Source organism: Delphinapterus leucas, chromosome 8, assembly GCF_059928025.1.
Source record: "Delphinapterus leucas isolate spDelLeu-1000000601 "Yukka" chromosome 8, BTC_Dleu_Yukka2, whole genome shotgun sequence".
NCBI classification, from domain to species: domain Eukaryota; kingdom Metazoa; phylum Chordata; class Mammalia; order Artiodactyla; family Monodontidae; genus Delphinapterus; species Delphinapterus leucas.
Genome location: NC_143136.1, coordinates 29144053 through 29167489, shown reverse-complemented (window position 1 = coordinate 29167489; position 23437 = coordinate 29144053). Strand labels below are relative to the sequence as shown.

Sequence of the window (23437 nt, the reverse complement as noted above, 5' to 3'; positions counted from 1 at the left end):
TGTTTGCCCCAAGGTCCTATAAGGCAGGTACTATTATCACCCCCACTTTACAGATGGTGAGGTAGAGGGCGGTGCATGGCTAGTCAGCGGTCAGGCTAGGATATGCACCCACGGGGTCTGCGCCTGTTCCATCCAGCCTGGACTCTGCCCAGCTAACACCATCCTCCCATCTAGCTCCTACCCGCCTCCCTCATCTTACACTCAGGACAACTTGGTCTGCGGTGTCCTCTCTAGCACCCCAGCAGCCCTCTAGTCCCTCCTCACCCTCCGAGTCTAGGCTGCACACCTAGTCAGTCCTGTTGAGGGAAGTGTGCGTGGAAATCTCCTGGTGGATTCTGGAGGAAGGATTTCCTCTCAGAGAAAAAGAGAGAGCTCCACAAGGAAAATGCTCTAGGTTGCATCCCCTTTCCTGCTGGGTCTGCTGCTACGTGAGGACACAGAGCTTAGAGCTGTGGCATCTTTCTTGCAGCCATGAGGGAGTTCACCTCTAATATACTGAGGATAAAAACGAGGGAAGAAAAGTGCTAGGAACTTGATAATACCATTGAGCTACTGTACCAACCCTGGAACTGACAGCTTTCTGATATGTGGTTTGATTTAAAAAAACGTTAAAGTCCATATTATTAATCCACCACTAGTTAGGTATTCTGTTACCTGCAGCCCAAAGCACCTAACTAATAGAGGTACCTAGAAGCAGCCCTCTAGAAAGGGTGTGAATGACTTTCTGTTCTCAGTGTTGGTCACTGTGTGCCCCACTCAGACTCACACATCTGTTCCCCTCCCCAGGACACTCCAGGAAAGATAACCTGGCCATCATCCTGCCTCACTTCCTGGCTTTGGCCCTCACTACTCCTTCTGCAGGGAAAACCTCTCCCCAGATCTTCACAGGGCTGCGTTTTTCTCTTCACCCAAATCTCTGTCCTATACACTGTGTGTTTCCTTCATGAAACATCTCATGCTATGTAATTGTTTGTTTAAAATCTCTCTGCACTTGACAGTTTGCCTGTCTTACCTAGAACATCTCCTGGCTCATAGCAAGTGTTCAGACATTGGTGTGCAATCCCCAGCTAATTCTGCTGTGTTTGCTAAGGTGTCGCAGTGGGTCCTTCTCCTCTTCGTCCTCCGCCTCCTGTTCCTCCGTCCTCCTCTTCTTCTCCTCCTTCTCTTCCTTTTCCTGTTTCATTTTTTATCTGCTTCTCTTCCTTCTTCTCTTCCTTCTCCTTGGTCAAATCTGACTGATGCCATTTATGCCTCCTTTGATGAGACAGATGAACTCTCTTCCAAGTTAATCTTCTCAAATTTTTAGAATCACTGCCCATGTTCAACAGCTGAAATCTCAATTTGATCATTTCCAGTGAGGCTCAGTTTTTACGCTCTCATTGCAAGTTGGGGTGCTTTGACGGAATGACAATGTGAGGATGTTTTTAAGTTTCTTGTGTTCATTTCACTATATCATTATGGTGGTTTTCAGCCTTTTAGACATTTTAAGCTATGCTTAATTATGCTCATTCCCAGAGGCTCCTTAAAAGCAAATGACACAATTTTTTTAATCAAATAAATAATACACATGAGGCCTGTTAAGACTTGATAGAAGCCTGTACGATCAGCTGAAGAGAATGACTGTGATCAGAGGGCCTGAGAAACAGGGGTTGTTAGAGAGTCATCACCTTCCTCTCTGGCATTTCTAGCCACTCAAGAAAAGTCTTTGAATCCTGGGAAGACAGAGTTTTTGCCAACCCTGTACCCTAGCCTGTCCTCAGCTGGGATGGAATCTGCTAAATCCGATTCTTCCTGGTGATCAGTTTTCTCTGCAAAAGGATAAGTGTGGTTCATTCCTTCCCTCCAAGGTGGCAACATGGAGTCCATGTGGCTGCTTTGAGAAAAGGTGAAAGAACCTCTGTCACACTGAGTCCCAGAGGCTATAACAAAATACCAAAACCTGGGTGGCTTAAACAACTAACATTTATTTCTCACAGTTTTGGGAGAGTCCAAAGACTCTTCCAAGGAGGCTGGGGAGTCCAAGATAAAGTTGCTGGCAGATTTGGTGTCTGTTGTGAGCCCTCTTCCTGGTTTTCAGATGGCCATCTTCTCATTATGTCCTCACATGGCCTTTCTTTGATGTGTACACATGGGGAGAAAGAGACATCTCATTTCAGATCCTCGTTTTATAAGGGCATTAATCCCATCATGAGGGCCCCACTCTCATGACATAATCTAACCCTAATTACTTCCCAGAGGCCTCACCTCCAAAACCCATCACATTGGGGATTAGGGCTTCTACGTACGAATTTGGGAGGAGCATGAACATGCAGTCCATAGTGGGCTCTCCTGCCACTTTGTAATGATGACAAGAATCAGTATAAGGTTAGGACATTGGACATCCCTTTCTAGAGCAATCTGGAACCTTTCAACTTGTGATGGGCATCTGCTGATTTAGCCTGTCCAGAGCTTAGCCGCCCTTCTTCTGCTACACTTTGCACTCTTCCCTTGTCGTGAACAGCTTAGAAGGACTATCAGTTAAGTCTCCTCACCCTTATCTAACCACGAGGTTGACACGAGGCCCAAGCCGAGATCAAGCAGATTCTCTCGGGAATTTTAATCTTGAACAGAACAAGGACATAAATTGAAGACGACTCAGAACACTGGTACTTCCCCAGAGAGACTGTCCATTACTTCGTGCTACCTAAATTCTCTGGTTCTAGTATATTCTTACTGGGTCTTCAGCTTTGGCTTTTACTAAATGACTACTACATATCCTTCAATTAATTGCTTTTTTCCCTTGTGAGTTGCCAGGTTAATATGTGTAGCTTACAATAAAGGGACCCTAAATTATAGACTTTTCAAACAATGAAGCCCAGAGCTCTACACCTGCTGCCACGACTGAGGCCTCCGAATGTGTTTTTGTTATATGTCCTCTTCTAACTCTGGTAATCCGTGTGAAAAAGGCCCAAATAATTGGAAAACAAAAACCCTGGGTCACTATCTCTCTGATCTGCCATGTCATTGTCAAGTAGAGAACAAAAGCAGCGATTCCAGAGGCTAAGGATAAAAGAGTCTTAAAAAAATCTTATGTCTTAAAAGCCATGAGTGAAATCAAGGAAACTGTTCAACGCACCTGACTCACATGATTACCGTGGGTCAGCCATCAATATGTAGATTGAAAGAAAATAATTGGCATAAGCTCCTTGAAATTTCTGCCTACAGCCTCCCCAAGGAGGCCTTGGGGAGATTCAGATACCATTTGAACAGCCAGGGCTTCATAATGAGAACTGACATTCTAGTGTGTAGTACAAAAGACACTTCCCTCCTGGAACACCGAAAAGTACTTTAATCAGCCAAAAAGTTGCTACTGTAAAAAAAAGTGAGGAGGGGATAAAATAAACTGCTCATTTATTGCTTCCATTGCTATGCCTGCCTCCTTCTTACTGTCCAAGCCCCCGTGGCATCATCTTTGCCTACCTCATTAATGCCACTTGCTCATTGCTATGCCAGAAAGCCCAGCTGATTACCAGGAAACCCTGAGTTGAAGGTTGCCTGGGTTTCAAGTTGCTTATGCACACAATTCACTGTGTTAGCAGTTCCCTCCTTTCCTTAAGTCACTCAGTGAGTCTGGAAAGTGGGAAATCAGCTTTGCATTGTCTCTGGCTCCTCACTGACCGGTCAAGCCTCAGGGTGCCTGTGGAATATTTGATTAGTTGCAAACTCAAAACAACCATCACAAAGAAAGATAAAAGGTTAAAACCACAAGGAAGGCACCCCAGAGTGAAGAGCCTGAAAGATTGGAAAAGGTAAGCTGAAAAAATACTCAGACTCCCACAGCAGAAGCTAAAGATAAAATGAGGCATGTTTCATGCCCAAGGCAGAAAATTAAAAATTGAGCAGGTTCTATTCTGGGAGGTGTATTGTGAGGTGAGGTCTCCTTCCTACCCCACCCCCAGCCCCTGTCATCCTCTCTGGAGTCCAGTCTTACCAGCTGGCATGCTGTGTTTTCTTTATTCCCTCACTCCTAGCTGAGAAAAATGCCCTATTACTAGTAAGTGGGGTCACCAGTGTCGTCAACAGGCAATATTTCCTTTTTTCTTTTTTAACATCTTTCTTGGAGTATAATTGCTTTACAGTGGTGTGTTAGTTTCTGCTTTATAACAAAGTGAATCAGTTATACATATACATATATCCCCATATCTCCCCACTCTTGCATCTCCCTCTCACCCTCCCTCTCCCACACCTCTAGGTGGTCACAAAGCACCAAGCTGGCCTCCCTGTGCTATGCGGCTGCTTCCCACTAGCTATCTATTTTACATTTCGTAGTGTATATATGTCCATGCCACTCTCTCACTTTGTCCCAGCTTACCCTTCCCCCTCCCTGTGTCCTCAAGTCCATTCTCTACCTCTGCGTCTTTATTCCTGTCCTACCCCTGGGGTTCTTCAACCATTTTTTTTTTAGATTCCATATATATGTGTTAGCATACTGTATTTGTTTTTCTCTTTCTGACTTACTTCACTCTGGATGACAGACTCTCAGTCCATCCACATCACTACAAATACCTCAATTTTGTTTCTTTTTATGGCTAAGTAATATTCCATTGTATATATGTGCCACATCTTCCTTATCCATTCATCTGGTGATGGACACTTAGGTTGCTTCCATGTCCTGGCTATTGTAAATAGAGCTGCAATGAACACTGTAGTACGTGACTAGTTTTGAATTATTGTTTTCTAGGGTATATGCCCAGTAGTGCGATTGCTGGGTCATATGGCAGTTCTCCTTTTAGTTTTTTAAGGAACCTGCATACTGTTCTCCATAGTGGCTGTATCAATTTACATTCCCACCAACAGTGCAAGAGAGTTCCCTTTTCTCCACACTGTCTCCAGAATTTATTGTTTCTAGATTTTTTGATGATGGCCAGTCTGACTGGTGTGAGATGATACCTCATTGTAGTTTTGATTTGCATTTCTCTAATGATTAGTGATGTTGAGCATTCTTTCATGTGTTTGTTGGCAGTCTGTATATCTTCTTTGGAGAAATGTCTATTTAGGTCTTCTGTCCATTTTTGGATTGGGTTGTTTGTTTTTTTGATATTGAGCTACATGAGCTGCTTGTAAATTTTGGAGATTAATCCTTTTTCAGTTGCTTCATTTGCAAATATTTTCTCCCATTCTGAGGGTTGTCTTTTTGTCTTGTTTACTGTTTCCTTTGCTATGCAAAAGCTTTTAACTTTCATTGTCCCATTTGTTTATTTTTGTTTTTATTTCCATGTCTCTAGGAGGTGAGTCAAAAAGGACCTTGCTGTGATGTATGTCATAGAGCATTCTGCCTGTGTTTTCCTCTAAGAGTTTTTAGTGTCTGGCCTTACATTTAGGTCTTTAATCCAATTTGAGTTTATTTTTGTGTATGGTGTTAAGGAGTGTTCTAATTTCATTCTTTTACATGTAGCTGTCCAGTTTTCCCAGCACCACTTATTGAAGAGGCTGTCTTTTCTCTATTGTATATTCTTGCCTCCTTTATCAAAAATAAGGTGACCATATGTGCATGGGTTTATCTCTGGGCTTTCTATGCTGTTCCATTGATCTATATTTCTGTTTTTGTGCAGTACCATACTGTCTTGATTACTGTAGCTTTGTAGTATAGTCTGAAGTCTGGGACCCTGATTCCTCCAGCTCCGTTCTTCTTTCTCAAGGTTGCTTTGGCTATTTGGGGTCTTTTGTATTTCCATACAAATTGTTAAATTTTTTGTTCTAGTTCTGTGAAAAATGCTATTGGTAGTTTGATAGGGATTGCAATGAATGTGTAGATTGCTTTGGGTAGTATAGTCATTTTCACAATGTTGATTCTTCCAATCCAAGAACATGGTATATCTCTCCATCTGTTTGTATCATCTTTAATTTCTTTCATCAGTGTCTTATAGTTTTCTGCATACAGGTCTTTTGTCTCTTTAGGTAGGTTTATTCCTAGGTATTTTCTTGCTGTTGTTGCAATGATAAATGAGAGTGTTTCCTTAATTTCTCTTTCAGATTTTTCATCATCAGTGTATAAGAATGCCAGAGATTTCTGTACATTAATTTTGTATCCTACTACTTTACCAAGTTCATTGATTAGCTCTAGTAGTTTTGGGGTAGCATCTTTAGGATTCTCTATATATAGTATCATGTCATCTGCAAAAAGTGACAGCTTTATTTCTTTCCTGATTTGTATTCCTTTTATTTCTTTTTCTTCTCTGATTGCTGTGGCTAAAACTTCCAAAACTATGTTGAATGATAGTGGTGAGAGTGGACAACCTTGTCTTGTTCCTGATCTTAGGGGAAATGGTTTCAGTTGTTCACTATGCAGAATGATGTTGGTTCTGGGTTTGTCATATATGGCCTTTATTATGTTGAGGTAAGTTCCCTCTATGCCTACTGGAGGGTTTTTATCATAAATGGGTGTTGAATTTTGTCGAAAGCTTTCTCTGCATCTATTGAGATGATCATATGGTTTTTCTCCTTCAATTTGTTAATATAGTTTATCGCATTGATTGGCTTGAGTATATTGAAGAATCCTTGCATTTTGCTAGTATTTTCTTGAGGATTTTTGCATCTATGTTCATCAGTGATATTGGCCTGTAGTTTTCTTTCTTTGTGTCACATCTGTCTGGTTTTGGTATCAGGGTGATGGTGGCCTTGTAGAATGAGTTTTGGAGTATTCCTCCCTCTGCTATATTTTCGAAGAGTTTGAGAAGGATAGGTGTTTGTTAGCTTTTCTCTAAATGTTTGATAGACTTCACCTGTGAAGCCGTCTGGTCCTGGGCTTTTGATTGTTGGTAGATTTTTAATCACAGTCTCAATTTCAGTGCTTATGATTGGTATGTTTATATTTTCTATTTCTTCCTGGTTCAGTCTCAGAAGGTTGTGCTTTTCTAAGAATTTGTCCATTTCTTCCAGGTTGTCCATTTTATTAGCATATAGTTGCTTGTAGTAATCTCTCATGATCCTCCGTACTTCTACAGTGTCAGTTGTTACCTCTCCTTTTTCATTTCTAATTCTACTGAATTGAGTCTTCTCCCTTTCTTTCTTGATGAGTCTGGCTAATGGTTTACCAATTCTGTTTATCTTCTCAAAGAACCAGCTTTTAGTTTTATTGATCTTTCCTACTGTTTTCTTCATTTCTTTTTTATTTATTTCTGGTCTGATCTTTATGATTTCTTTCCCCTGCTAACTTTAGGGGGGGTTTGTTCTTCTTTCTCTAATTGCTTTATGTGTAAGGTTAGGTTGTTTATTTGAGATGTTTCTTGTTCCTCGAGGTAGGATCGTATTGCTATAAACTTCCCTCTTAGAACTGCTTTTGCTGCATCCCATAGGTTTTGAGTTTTCGTGTTTTCATTGTCATTTGTTTCTAGGTATTTTTTGATTTCCTCTTTGATTTCTTCAGTGATCTCTTGTTTATTTAGTAGTGTATTCTTTAGCCTCCATGTGTTTGTACTTTTAAAGTTTTTTTCTTGTAATTGATATATAGTCTTATAGCGTTGTGGTTGGAAAAGAAACTTGATACAATTTCAATTTTCTTAAATTTACCAAGGCTTCATTTGTGACCCAAGATATGATCTATCCTGGAGAATGATCCATGAGCACTTGAGAAGACAGTGTATTCTCTTGTTTTTGCATGGAATGTCCTATAAATGTCAATTAAGTCCATCTTGTTTAATGTATCATTTAAAGCTTGTGTTTCCTTATTTATTTCCATTTTGGATGATCTGTCCATTGGTGAAAGTGGGGTGTTAAAGTCCCCTACTATTATTGTGTTACTGTCAACTTCCCCTTTTACGGCTGTTAGCATTTGCCTTATGTACTGAGGTGCTCCTATGTTGCGTGCATAAATATTTACAATTTTTATATCTACTTCTTGGAACAGTCCCTTGATCATTATGTAGTGCCCTTCTTTGTCTCTTGCAATAGTCTTTATTGTAAAGTCTATTTTTTCTGATATGAGAATTGCTACTCCAGCTTTCTTTTGATTTCCATTTGCATGGAATATCTTTTTCCATCCCCTCACTTTCAGTCTATATGTGTCCCTAGGTCTGAAGTATGCTGTCTTGTAGACAGCATATGTACGGGTCTTGTTTTTGTATCCATTCAGCCAGTCTATGTCTTTTGGTTGGAGCATTTAATCCATTTACATTTAAGGTAATTATCGATATGTATGTTCCTATTACCATTTTCTTAATTGTTTGGGGTTTGTTATTTTAGGTCTTTTTCTTCTCTTGTGTTTCCTGCCTAGAGAAGTTCCTTTAGCATTTGTTGTAAAGCTAGTTTGGTGGTTCTGAGTTCTCTTAGCTTTTGCTGTCTGTAAAGGTTTTAATTTCTCTCTCTAATCTGAATGAGATCCTTGCTGGGTAGAGTAATCTTGGTTGTAGGTTTTTCCCTTTCATCACTTTAAATATGTCCTGCCACTACCTTCTGGCTTGCAGAGTTTCTCTGAAAGATCAGCTGTTAACTTTATGGGTATTCCCTTAGATGTTATTTGTTGTTTTTCCCTTGCTGCTTTTAATATTTTTTCTTTGCATTTAATTTTTGATAGTTTGATTAATATGTGTTTTGGCGTGTTTCTCCTTGGATTTATCCTGTATAGGACCCTCTGCGCTTCCTGGACTTGATTGACTATTTCCTTTCCCATATTAGAGACGTTTTCAACTATAATCTCTTCAAATATTTTCTCAGTCCCTTTCTTTTCCTCTTCTTCTTCTGGGACCCCTATAATTCAAAAGTTGGTGCATTTAATATTGTCCCAGAGGTCTCTGAAACTGTCCTCAATTCTTTTCATTCTTTTTTCTTTATTCTGCTCTGTGGTAGTTATTTCCACTATTTTATCTTCCATGTCACTTACCCGTTCTTCTGCCTCAGTTATTCTGCTATTGATTCCTTCTAGAGAATTTTTAATTTCATTTATTGTGTTGTTCATCATTGTTTGTTTGCTCTTTAGTACTTCTGGGTCCTTGTTAAACGTTTCTTTTATTTTCTCCATTCTATTTCCAAGATTTTGGATTATCTTTACTATCATTACTGTGAATTCTTTTTCACATAGACTGCCTATTTCCTCTTCATTTGTTTGGTCTGGTGGGTTTTTACCTTGCTCCTTCATCTGCTCTGTGTTTCTCTGTCTTCTCATTTTGCTTAACTTGCTGTGTTTGGGGTCTCCTTTTTCCTGGCTGCAGGTTCATAGTTCCCATTGTTTTTGGCGTCTGCCCCCAGTGGGTAAGGTTGTTTCAGTGGGTTGTGTAGGCTTCCTGGTGGAGGGGACTGGTGCCTGTGTTCTGGTGGTTGAGGCTGGATCTTGTCTTTCTGGTGGGCAGGTCCACGTCTGGTGGTGTGTTTTGGGGTGTCTGTGACCTTATTATGATTTTAGGCAGCCTCTCTGCTAATGGGTGGAGTTGTGTTCCTGTCATGCTAGTTGTTTGGCATAGGGTGTCCAGCACTGTAGCTTGCCGGTCATTGAGTGGAACTGGGTCTTAGCGTTGAGATGGAGATCTCTGGGAGACCTTTCACTGTTTGATATTATGTGGAGCCGAGAGGTCTCTGGTGGACCAATGTCCTGAACTCGGCTCTCCCACCTCAGAGGCAGAGGGCTGACACAAAGCCGGAGCAACAAGATCTTGTTAGCCACACAGCTCCGAAGAAAAGGGAGAACAAAATGAAATAAATAAATAAATAAAATAACATTATTAAAATAAAAAAAATGTTTAATTATTAAAAAGTAAAAAAAACTGGACAGACAGAACTCGAGGACAAATGGTAAAAGCAAAGCTGTACAGACAAAATCACGCAAAGAAGCATACACATACACATTCACAAAAAGAGAAAAAGGAAAAAATATATACATATCTATTTATTAAAAAAAAAAGGAAGAGAGCAACCAAATCAATAAACAAATCTACCAACGATAAGAAACTCTAAATACTAAACGAAGATAAACATAAACCAGAAACAAATTATTTGCAGAAAGTAAACCCCAAGTCTACAGGTGCTCCCGAAGTCTACTGCCTCAATTTGGGGATGATTCGTTGTCTCTTCTGGTATTCCAGAGATGCTGGGTACATCACGTTGATTGTGGAGATTTAATCCGCTACTCCTGAGGCTGCTGGGAGAATTCTCCCTTTTTCTTCTTTGTTCGCACAGCTCCCGGGGTTAGCTTTGGATTTGGCCTCGTCTCTGCGTGTAGGTCGCCAGAGGGCATCTGTTCTTCACTCAGACAGGACAGGGTTAAAGGAGCAGCTGATTCGGGGGCTCTGGCTCACTCAGGCGGGGCGGGGGGGGGCACGGAGTGCAGCGCAGGTCTGCGGCGGCAGAGGCCACCGTGACGTTGCAGCAGCCTGAGGCACGCCGTGCGTTCTCCCGGGGAAGTTGTCCCTGAATCACTGGACCCTGGCAGTGACAGGCTGCACAGGCTCCCAGGAGGGGCGGTGTGGATAGTGACCTGTGCTCGCACACAGGTTTCTTGGAGGCGGCAGTAGCAGCCTTAGCATCTCATGCCCGTCTCTGGGGTCCGCGCTTTTAGCGGCGGCTCGCGCCCGTCTCTGGACCTCCTTTAAGCATCGCTCTTAATCCCCTCTCCTCGCGCACCAGGAAACAAAGAGGGAAGAAAAAGTCTCTTGCCTCTTAGGCAGGTCCAGACCTTTTCCCGGACTCCCTCCCGGCTAGCCGTCGTGCACTAGCCCCTTCAAGCTGTGTTCACGCCACCAACCCCAGTCCTCTCCCTCTCTCCGACCAAAGCCCGAGCCTCAGCTCCCCGTCTGCGCCCGACCCGGCGGGTGAGCAGACAAGCCTCTCGGGCTGGTGAGTGCCGGTCGGCACCATCCTTTGTGTGGGAATCTCTCCGCTTTGCCCTCCGCACCCCTGTTGCTGTGCTCTCCTCCGCGGCCCCGAAGCTCCCCCACTCCGCCTCCTGCAGTCTCCGCCCGCGAAGGGCCTTCCTAGTGTGTGGAAACCTTTCCTCCTTCACAGCTCCCTCCCACTGGTGCAGGTCCCGTCCCTATTCTTTTGTCTCTGTTTATTCTTTTTTCTGTTGCCCTACCCAGGTACGTGGGGAGTTTCTTGCCTTTTGGGAGGTCTGAGGTCTTCTGCCTTTGTTCAGTAGGTGTTCTGTAGGAGTTGTTCCACCTGTAAATGTATTTCTGATGTATTTGTGGGGAGGAAGGTGATCTCCGCGTCTTACTCTTCCGCCATCTTGAAGGTCTCTCCCAGATTTCCAGACAGTATTTTCAAGACAATAATCATGGAAAATCTTAGTGAGGTATCAGATCCTGAGGGCTTTGTGTGTGCACCTGTGGCTATATATGCAGACCCCTCTGCATAAGTGGCCAAATGCATCCTTTAAAACATCTTCTGAATCTAAAGGCTGGAATATGACCAAGGTCATGCCATGTTCCCGAGGGCACTCTACATCACTTTACTGGTTGATGTGGAGTATAAAGACCTGGCCCCCTAGCTTTGATTTGAGACATCTCTGGAAAATCTATTCCAGTTCCAGAGTGCCCTATAAAAAATGGTAGAAAAATACTGTAATTGCACTGGAGTTCAACATTTCCCTCTGCTCAATCCTGTTTTATTCACTCCCTCAACAATATTATCCTGAGAGTACTCCCCCAATCAACTTATTGCATTAAATTTTTTTTAGAAAGGTAATAGACTGAAGGGGTCTTGAAATCCAACCTCCTACCCAGTCACTTTAGAAATCCCCTCAGTGATATCCTTAAGAGAGAATCAAGTGGCCTTTTGTTGAAACTTCTCAATGTTTGGGGTTCCACATTAACTCACACAGGAGTTAAGAGGAGGTGGTGCCACATCAGGGAGGCCAATCTCTGACACCAGGGTAGCCATGGAACTCGGTAAGGTGATGAACCGTGGGTCAGAAAAAGAGTACAACTTCTTGGAAGGGACAAAAGGATGGTATGGAAACGTATTAAAATGTGATAGTCCAGTAAATATTAGTGTCCAAGAGCTAGCAGGAAAAAACCACCGGATAGTATGGCATCATTTTCCTTGCAGAGCCAAGCTAATAAAGAAATATAGTGGGCCATTCTGCCAAGAGTGGTATAGAAACAACACAGAGAATTTATGATAAAAGGCCAAGGAAATGGGCAAGTGAAAAGGAGTTAAGAATACAAGGACACTACAGAGAGAACCGTTAAACAAGCATCGTGTTCCTGGTTTATCTCCTTTGCACACCGAGCTCCCAGAGGCTTCCAACAGAGCTCAGTAAGGAGAAGATTGACACAAAGAAAGCTTGGACTGTCAAATATCTAGCATGGCAGGGAAAAGTAGAAGGACAGCCTCTGAAACATGCAGTCAGCCGATTTCTAGTAGTCAATCAGGATGGTAATTTTTGCAGTTACTGTTGGCAGACATGGTCACCAAACTTCATGATGATGGTCTAAATTACTCTGGGCAAAGCCAAGATGAAGGGTAAGGGAGCTGGTGATAAGTTGGTGTAGGTCTTCTTCTGGTGGGAGAACCTCCATACAGGAATTTCAGGTGACATCAGAGAATGTATGGATTGTTCAAGTAAACTCCAAAAAGGGGACAGGTGATTTGTATAAGTGCGTTACATGTCCGGGACAAGACAATAGGGAGTGATGAGCACCATGGACCTCTCTTACGCTTTACCTAGCAGGAGCATTTTCAAACACTTTGCTGTCTAAAATATTGTGTTTATGGCTGAACTTGACTCCCAGGCTGCGAATGTGCAACCCCCATTGTGAAAGATGAAGACCTTCCCAGATTATCTCAGGCAATCCCCTGCTGCTGCCATTGCGCCCACTCACAACTGAATTGGTGCTCTCACAATTACGTTTATGTTGTATTCCACGTCAGAGAACAACCTCCCACGTACCCCTTTCTGTGTCGTTGCTGCCACCATTGCTATCACCATTTCTAGCTAATTAAAATAAGTCAGTGCAACCGCCAAGATGGAGGGGAAGAAACTGACCAAGTGGAAAAAGAAGAATGTTGAATAACATTAAGCAGAAAAAGTGAAGGGCACAGTGAAGAGCTCCAAGACTGTTCAGATAGATGCAACATCCCAGCTCTTTATATAGAATCAGACCTCAGCATCTAAAATCACGTTCTCCTTCTTGAAGAAAAGGAAGGCATGGACATCTGTTGAATACCTGGACGGTGCCAAGCAAATTCCAGCTACCTTTCCTAGAAGGAACCAGAAGAAAGTAGGGTGGGGATGGGACCATAATTTTTCCTGTGGGCCATGCAGACTCTGATTCTCAGGCCACGTAATCTTAGCTGCCCAGCTGATTTTTGTTATTTTACAAGTCATCATGCTCTTGAAAACAGGAATGCAGGAACCGAAGGAAGAATCCATACATTAAATGTTTGTAACTAATAATAATACAGAATAAAATGAAGAAAACATAAAGTGAAACTGAAAACCTGGACGAGAAATTTACTTCTAAGCAAGGCCTTGTTTGACTGATGCCGTACACTGCTCAGTTCTCTGAGGCTGTGATCAAAGGGCCATCCAGGCACCAAGTGGAGATGGAAGTGGGAGGAGAGGCAACAAATTCAAAATCAAAGCCAATGGAGCCATTGCCAATGGGACCACCCTTACCTCACACTGAAAAAGAATGGAGGGTTATTTTTAAAGCAGGAAGATCCTCCAGATTGTTTCCCATTCACTTTACAGACAAAGTCACTGAGGCCTGCCGTGGTTACATGATGAGACCAAGTTTACATGCCGATTATCTGCTGGGGACACTAAGCTATATCGCAGCTTCTATTTCAAACTTCATCTCCAATTCATTACATAATTTTGCCTCATTTCTGAGATTATTTATGCCTCAGCCTCTCCCTCATTTTAAAAGACCCCTTCAACTCCTAAAACTCTACATTGATTTATTTCACAAAGATGTACTGAGCACTTAATGTGCACCCAGCCCTATTCTAGGTGCTGGAGATAAAGTGGAGAAGCGTCAGTGGAGAACAAGGCAGATAAACCAGGAATTTATGTTCCAAAAGGAAGATGTTTGGTAACATTAGTTGGCCAAGAATATCAAATTTATTAATATCCTTTCATTGAAGTTAATTTTTCTTTCTTTTTTTTTTTTTGCCGTACGCGGGCCTCTCACTGTTGTGGCCTCTCCCGTTGTGAAGCACAGGCTCCGGACGCGCAGGCTCAGCGGCCATGGCTCACGGGCCCAGCCGCTCCGCGGCATGTGGGATCTTCCCGGACCGGGGCACGAACCCGCGTCCCCTGCATCGGCAGGCGGACTCTCAACCATTGTGCCACCAGGGAAGCCTGAAGTTAATTTTTCCATGGCACTTAAATTATCTTATTTCTTTACATAGGAGTTCTTATATAAAAATAATTAAGGCTTTCTTAGAAACCAAATAGAGACCTCAGTTTGCTCCCCCCACCCCCTGGCTTTTCCTGGGCAACACAGCCCTTGTCCCGTGGGACATGCCATGGGGCTGGTATCCTGAATGAGCCAACCCTAGTGGCCCTGTGAGTTCAGGGACTCAGACACTGGGAGCCATGTACAAGCCACCTAACAGAAATGGCATCACTTATCAAAGTCACATTTGGGCCGTAATGAGGTCTGAACTCGGCTGGCTGATAAAGCTAGGCCAAACTCCCCCCTTTGCTGTTATCTACTTCAACTCATTTACTGGGGGCTTGTGGGGACCCCGAGAGAATGCACAATTCCCGGGCACCATTGGGGTTCAAACACATGAACACATCTAATGGAAAGGGAAGGGAGAAGGGGAGGCAACCTGAGTCAGTTTGCATGGAGGGAAGGCAGGCCACCTGAGAAAGTCCTCACCATGAGGGAAAGAGCCTGGAGTGTGAACCGGACCCAGCATCAGGCCCTGAAATCCAAGGGAAGTCATGGTTCTGGCTGAAGCTGGTGGCAGATATCTGAATGCTCCCATCTCAGCTCTGGAATGTATTTCATTGAAAGGGGGAGGGGATGGAGGAAAACTTTGCAAACTTTTATGGAGTTGGTGGGGAGGTGAGTATCAGAGGGAATGGGACTTTATTCTTACTCACCAGCTAGTAAAGCGTGGGAATCTGTCGGTTACAACAGCACCAAATATCCTAGTTTCCTTTTAAGGCTGTCAGGAGATATCTGATCTGCCAGAACCAGTCCTGCTACCCTTTCTCTGACCCAGTGATCAGAGGCCAGAAATGTGGTGCCATCAAGCATCGGAGCCTCCATGGTTACAGAGAAGTGGGCTCTCCCTGTGCAGAGGAATAGGAAGCAGTTCATAACCACCATGTCCGCTCAGGTCCTTCACCCCATCATGAAAGCCATGTCTGCTATCCAAAGCCATCCCTTGCTTTAGCAAAGATGACAGGAAGCCTTTACTCTATTTGTATATCCAGTGTGAGCCTTGGCATCCACATTCAAATGCTGTCTTTATTGTACTCTGCCCTCCTCCAGCCAGAGAGGATGACAAGCACAGCCTACCATGGGGATCTTTTCATGTTTCTAATCATCCCAGACATGCCTCTGGTTTTCCTCCCTGGCCCTCCAAGCTTACGATCTGTTTCCTTCTGTGGTGAAGTTGGGTAAATCCCGCGGCCTGGTGTGGAGAGCCGTGAGTCATGAGTCTCTGCTGCTTCGCCCGTAAGTCCCAAACAGCCCAGTGGGATACAGCTCTGACCACCCTACCCCCCAGTGTTCTTCATCCACAACTGGTGCCTTCAGGAATATGTCTGTGGGAAGCAAGAGAAGTTTCAAATACAGTGGAACAGAGTCATTGACATTTTTTTCTTTCTGTGCCGGACTGCAAGAGAGTCCCAAAGGCTGGTTGACTCCCCAATTAAGTAGGCACAGAGAGAGACCTGAGTCCAACTGCTGAGCCATTTTAATCTGTTTTAGATCTGGTTTGCTCAGGATATGGAAAGGAACAAGGCTCCCAGTGGAGCTATCATGTAGCCAAGGTCTAGAAGTACTTTTTTTTTTTTTTTTTTTTTTTTTGGCGGTACGCGGGCCTCTCACTGTTGTGGCCTCTCTGGCTGCGGAGCACAGGCTCCAGACGCGCAGGCTCAGCGGCCATGGCTCACAGGCCCAGCCACTCCACGGCATGTGGGATCCTCCCGGATCGGGGCACAAACCCGCGCCCCCTGCATCGGCAGGCGGACTCTCAACCACTGTGCCACCAGGGAAGCCCTAGAAGTATTTTTTTAATACATGAAATTTAGAAAGAATTTGAGTATTTTATGCTGGAGAGACAGATGGTTGAGTGAAATGGTTGGGGAAAAGAAACATTCAGTTCAAGTGATAGCAAAGGACATTTAAGTGATCTAAATGTTTGTCAACTGACTCACTATGTCCACTCTCACCTGCTTGAAATCGATATGTTCAAGTCAAACACAGTCGTCCGAGTGTGGAGAAAGAACTGAAACCTGAAATGGCAGCTGGGGAGGGAGAGAAGAATCGGACAGAGAGGCAGGACAGGGAAGCTTTTTCCACTCAGTGAGACACCTAAAACAAGTTGTTAATCCCCCTAGAGTTAGCTTTTAAATTCTGTGATCCAATGGCAAGCTTTGGTTCATCGAGACATCATGAAAAACGGTTAAATACTGATGACAGTGTATGCATTTTTGGGAAAAATGTAAGAACGTGTCTGTTAGAACAAATGCTTTCTCTTTTTGCTTAACCTTGAATTTCTCAGGATGCAGACGTACTACTCTGTACAGAAGGAATGGACAAGGCCGAGCATGCTGTTTTCCTCACTTTTTAAGGCGTTCCCTTAAGACACCTGTGTCAAGCCCTTTTCATTCTGAGTCATTTGAGTTCTATTCCAAAAACAGAAAAGAGCCCTTTGATTTAACATTGTTTTTCACCAGATGCCTGCAAGTTGGGAGCTGTCTGGCGCTAAAAGTACTCCTGATGCTTGCCACCTTCTGAGGTGGGTTCACAGAGGCGTTACCACCTCATTAGGCCCTGCCCTGAGTGCAACATGGAAGTAGGTGCCGTCCCAGTGAGAGTGAAGGGTTGGAGATCCACTGGCCACAGGTGAGTCTGCACAGCTGTGTGGACAGCAGTGTACCCAGGGGCCAATTTCTGGCACCCCTCAGTCACTGCCACTGTGCAACCGAGGACACGTTGGATCTTGTGACCAACTCCATGCTTGTAGACAGATGGAAAGGACTCATACAGGCTCTTTACGATCTCCTCTGGAAAGGGGCTCATGAGCAGTGACCACTTCTGTTGTCATCCTTAATGCGGTAGAGGGATTACAAAAATGCCCCCGGTCCTTGCCCTCTCCCTGTGGCCACACCTTTGCAACGTGAATTTGCATTTCCTCCTGTTGATAAGTGAAGTTAATTTCCCCACCCTTTAAATCTGGCCTGGCTCTATGACTCACTTTGATCAACAGAATGTGGGGTAAGTGATGATGTGCCAGTTCTAAGCCTCAGCGTGGAGAGGCACTGAGCACTTGCACACTCTCCTGAACTCTATGACTACATGAACAAGCTGGGACTGCTGAATGCAAGAGACGCACAGCCCAGTCCCACGGTCACCCCTGCTGACAGACAAACAACTGCCAGACTTGTGAGAAAGTGAGGCCTTCCTAGACCAAGCAGCCCTCGGCCAACCTGCTGGCTGACCGCAGATACATGAGTGAGCCAAACCAAGATCAGCCAAACTTGGCCCTAGTCAGCAGAACTGCCCAGCTGACCTGTAGACTTGTGAGCAATAATAAACGCTTGTTGTTTAAGTCACTAAGTTTTGGGGTGACTTGTTATACAGCAATAGTCAGCTGATGTACTTATTCATCTAAGGGAGAGGACATGTGCATGACAGGGTGGTTCAACTCTGCCCTTCATGCATTCACATACTCATTTATTCTACAGATATTGGTTAAACTCCTACAGAAATCAGGTACCATTCCAAGTTCTGGGGACGCAATGTCCCTGCTCTCTTAAAGTCTGCATTCCAACGGGTGAAGACCAACTACAAATAAATAAATAAATGAGTAAATAAATAAAAATATCAGCTAGTAGTAAGCAATATACAGACTCTTTGAAAGGGTATATGATAAAGAGTAACTATGTGGTTACCTTAGGTTTATGGCCAGGGAAGTCTCATTGCAGAAACATTTAGATTGAGATCTGAACACCAGCATAGAATGAGCCATGTGAAGATGGGGGGAACAGCACTCTAAGCAGAGGGAAGAGCAAGTGCAAAAGCCCTGAGGCTGGAATATGGGGTGTCTCGAGAACAGCGAGAAGACTGTGTATCTAGAGCACGATGGGAAAGGCAAGGCGGGTGGGCGGGGGCAAAGAACAGAGCATGTAGGGCTTTTAAGCCGGGGAAAAGAATTTGGATTTTATGCTAAATGCACGAAGCAAGCCATCGTCGTTTCTTAAATCAAGAGAGAGCAACACAATTTGATTAATGTTTAAATGAATCCCTCTGGCTGATGGGCATAGAGTGGTTATTAAGGAGCAGAAGTGGAAGAAGGGAATCAGTTAAGAAGTTCCTGCAATAATTTAGCCTGAGCCAGAGTTATAGTAATGGAGATTAAGAGAAGTATGTTTTAGGGGAAGAAGTGACAGGACTTGGGATGAATTGGATGTGGGAGATAAAGGAGAGAGAGGAATCAAGGGTAACATCTAGATCTTTGTTCGGTAATTAAATGAGCTGAAATGCAAGAGGCTAGGGGAGGGCAGGCTTGAGGGTCTGGCAACTCGAGTCTGAGACATCTACTAGGACAGGAGAGAGACCAAGCATGTGAGGGCCACGTGGGCCTGGAGTCCTGGGGAGGGGTCAGCACTGGAGAAGTAGGTTGAGGGTCACTAGCATGAAGATGATATAAGCCTTGGGTTGCATGAGTTCACCTGAGGACAGTGACTAGAAGAGACAGGAGCCCAGGACAGAGACCTGGGACAGGCTAACATTTACGGGTTGAGCAGTTGAGAAGAAGCCAACAAAGGAAGATGAGAAGGAACAACCAGCAAAGGCAGGGGCAGATGAGAAGGTACATATAGTATCACCAAAACCAAGAGGGTAGTATGGGCAAGAAGAGATTGTGGTCAATAGTGTTGAATGCTCCTGACTGATACAGAGAGCAGAAACCTTCCTGCAACCTTGAATGTGCCAAACATTCAAATACCTTTTTCCCCTTTCAGGACAATAACACATCCCAGAACATAAAATGGATTGTATGGATTGGGCTCTCTGTCTCTGCAGGCTTCTGCTACTGGATAACTGAGATTACTTAAAACCAATTACCCCCATTTTTCCTAATCCCTGTGCTCCTACATTCAGTTATTCCCCAAACTCCACCACTCTCCATAGGCCTGGAAATATAATGGTCCAGCAGGTTAGTTCATATAGATTCTCTGGAAACTCTAAGCTTCATGTGAACAAAGTTGGCATCTGTCTTGTTCACACTATATCCCAGCCTAGTACTGTACCCATCCACAAATAAATTCAAACGTTGAGTACATGAAGGAATGTCAAATCCCATTTGGTCTCCTACCATCACTGCTGCCGCACTTGGCTTCTTCTGGTAACCATGCTGTCCCTACCATATCCCCCTGTGGACAGATATAAGGCTTTTTTTCAACATTCCCCAAAGAGGTTTCTAAAGTCTGGGATCCTATCTTGCTTTTCGGTCTTTATAGGGTAGGATGTCGCAGCTGAGGCCAGGTCCCCAGTACCATTGCTGACTTCTCTGATGTGGACTTCTCATTGGCTGGTGGGACTTTCCTGGTGGCCTGCCCATCCCCATAGCTGGGACAAGTCATACCCTTAACTATCAATATGTTTAAGGGTCTCATCTCCCCAGGACCTTGCCTTTAAGATTTTTTAACTGTTTTTTTGCTGTGTAATTTTTCAGCTGCTTTGTAGTCAGTTCACACACATGCAAGGTCTGTAGGGCTGGATGCTAAGATGAGTCTGTGTCAGCTTGACCCAAAATGTTGTCTAAAAGTCAAGGTTAAAATACCTGGCACTGATATCTGGGAACATCCACATGACCTCTTGACCCCTGAAAGTGCATTACTTTTTGCCTCCAACTCTGACCTGGATGCTTATGTGTGAATTAGTATCAAAGTTTACACTTCCAGTAGTTCGTTTGGACCCTCTCTCAAAGGAAACATTCCAACCGAACTTAGAACAACTTACCTGCTAATTCCAGTGCAATTCTGGTTTCTGGGACGGTCAGGTGTTAGGAGGCAGAGCACTGAAAAGTTAACCTCCTGTGACCTGAGCAAAAGGTCATCCTTTTCACCTTTAAAATAATTTCACCTTTAATCATGAGGGGTTTTTTCAACGTTCAAAGGCTTTAGTGATTATTTGGGGCTTAACCCTGTAACTATTCTACTACCACCTTCTACTGTAAGGAGCTCATATTTCTTTGGCCCGTGAGAGGAAATTACCAGAGAAGCAAAATCAGATTTTAGCTGAAGTCAAGACACATATTAAATCTGATGCTTCACAGCTGAATACAAGCCCCTCCACCTCCAACAGGCTTCTCCTGTTGGGCAGACACTTAATAAATGCTTTTGATGAAGGTCCTTCTGTCTTAAAAGGAAATTAGATTGTTCTGACACTATCTCCCCATCACTAAACTGTCGGTTATTATCCAGCAGCCTGTGATCCTCTGGGTGTTTGCAAATTGATTGTTTAATGGTTTGCATTCCTCTATGTCCACATTTCCAGGGTCAGCAGCCACATCTGCGATTCCCAGTGTAGGTGATGTGTTTGTCCTTGGCTGGTCTTTGGGCATTTCACTGAATACACACACACACACACACACACACACACACACACACACACACACAAAGTTTTGTTTCAGAACAATTTCCCAAGCTCTTCATTTATTCCCTTCTTTGTAGTTATTGAGTACTGAACATGTATGGACTAGCATTGGGCTAATTAATGGCTAGGGATACACTGGGATGCAAGACGGTGTAGATTCATGTCCTCATGGAGCTTAAAATCGAGTGATTGCAATTTCATATCATAGTTAAGACTGTGGATAAAATAAACAGGTACTACGATGGAGAATAAATGGGAAGGCCACTGAATAGGAAAAATTTAAGCTGAGATTTAAATAAAATGGGAAAGGGTAGCCTTAAAAAGTAGGTGGAAGGAAGTGATGAACACAAAGGTCCCAGGGTGAGAGCTTCATTTGGTCCAGGACCTAATGGAGGGCAAAGGGGAGTGAACTTTGGGAAGAGGGTGACAGGAGGGAGAGGGGCTGTGACAGCATCAGGAGCCTTACAGGTAGGGCAAACATACATCCCAGTTTGCCAAGAACAGTCCTGGTTTAGACCTTTGCCCCTGTGTAATTATTGATAAGGCCTCCTTTGCCTCTCCAAAGTGTTCTGGTTTGCACAATAAATTCTATGGTCACCCTACCTAAAGGCATGTCAAAGAGTTGGGACTTTATAATATGTAAGATATGAAATCATTGAAGGGTAGTAAGCAGAAGTACAATACGACTGGATTTATGTTTCCAGATTGTTCCACCTTGAGTCTGAAGGGGGCCAGGTGTGGAAGTGAACTATACTAAGGCTATTTATTATAGGGGCCCAGGAAAAGCAGATGGTCAACAGAGCATCACATTTAGAAAATATTTTATGTTAAGCAACATTCTACCATCTTCTCTCTTTTCAAGCCCCTGCTGTTGCCTCCAGTAGATTAGACACTGTGGTGCTCTGTGGAGACTCCCCACCCCTTTAGAACTGAGCCACTCAGTCCCCCAGCTGCCAAAAGTGGTAGCTGTAGGTGGTTCACAGCTGAATGCCTCCCCAGGGATTGCTGAAGGGAGCTGCCTTGCTCAAAGATGCACCCCTTCCCTGGGGCAGAACACATCTCTCTAATTGGTCAATATAGGGGTACAAAGGCCCCATCCCCTTGCGTCAATTTAGGATATCTCTGAAGGGCCATCCCAGCTCTAGGCCTCTGTTGCAGCTGCAACACAATTCAATTTCTTCTCCACCCCATCCTGCTTCCTTCACACCTCCACAGGGGTTGTTTCCCAGACCACTCCCCCCCGAAATCACCTGTATACAAATATGCACTACAGAGTCTATTGCCTGGGTAACCTGACATACAATTCCAATGTTAGCACAACTTTCCATTAAAACGCATCTTTGGCATTATCTATCCTGGCATCTCCACATCTAATCAAGAGATAGAGCTTCCCCTCTGCTTTTCTGTTGGGTATACAAAGGATCTTTTCCTATTGTCTTTTATGTCCTTTGTAAATTGAATCACCTTGTTTGTTTTGACCTGGATAATTTTATCCATAAATGGTTGTATTGGTTCATGACAATGGTTCTCTGTAAGCTGGCACCCTTCCCGCTTTTCATTGCATTCCAAGTGGTTATTTCAGATCTTGTAAAATAATAGCTCGTCTTTAAACACCTTGAGTTTTGATTACCTACATTTAGTTTCTTATTTTGGTACGTGAATTATTTCCTTAGAGAATGTAAAGATGTCATAAATTCCCCCTTTATTTCTTTTATTCATGAGATTATTCCTAGCACTTCTATATAGTAATTTGAAATTTATTGAAATAAGTTACAATGGGACCCCATTCTTTATAGCTTGTTATCACCAAGAATGCAATATATCATGGATTAAATCATGCTCTCCCAACACATAACTACAACAGCAAAAGATGGATGCTGGGTCATTAAGATATAACAGGAGAGAGAGTTGGTAATCTTTGTAAAGTAACCCATCAAGTCTTCACTCCCTTACAGGAGTAAGAGGGATAAATGTGCATGGAGGTGATAGGATGGGGACCCAGAAGCAGGAGGAGAATGTTCACACACTTGTAGCACTGGGGCTGACCTATGCATCCTGGGGAAGTCTGCTGACTGATTTCCAGCCACATAGCCACGTGAAGTCTCCCTGTTCTCACCTCTGCTCATAGTAAAGGGCACATGGGAGAGGGAAAGAGTCCTACATAGACTTGCATACTCTAATTCTCTCATTCAGTCATTCAACAAATATTTTTGAACACCTACTATGGTGCTATGCCTGGGTAGGACTGTACTAGGCAAAGAGCATCTTGGAAAACCATTTGTGTCCCCTCCACCACCACCAATCATGACTTACATTATTCCTCTTGGTATTGAATCTCAAAACAGGATAGTAAAAATATTCCACTGTTTTTTTCCCTTTTAAAAACGTTCCTTTCATTAAAATTTAAAACTTCTATTTTAAGTCATCTGCTCTGAGCATACCTTCTATTGTGGAAATCTTTACTCCTTCTATTAATTTTTCTGGCTATAGAAAGATTAGGTCAAAAAGGGTATCTTCCTTAGTTGACCCAGAACTAAACATTGTTCTTAATACTTTTCAATAGCTTGCTTGCACCCTTATTTCTAAAATATTGGCTATATTACGTACATATCATCTCCAGTTTGTGTCATAGTAGAAAGTATGTGGAAACCAGTTAGAACTTCAGCTCTGTAATTTAT

The 23437-nt window shown here is 43.4% G+C and overlaps 1 long non-coding RNA gene across 1 annotated transcript in view; it reads right to left on the bottom strand.

The window, feature by feature from the left end:
- Window positions 1-306: 306 nt before the first annotated feature.
- Window positions 307-23437, bottom strand: part of LOC111171771 (uncharacterized) — a 152157-nt gene continuing 129026 nt past the window's right edge. The window contains exon 6 of the long non-coding RNA XR_016394025.1: window positions 307-15697. This is a non-coding gene — a long non-coding RNA (uncharacterized LOC111171771). The remainder of the gene's footprint in view (window positions 15698-23437) is intronic.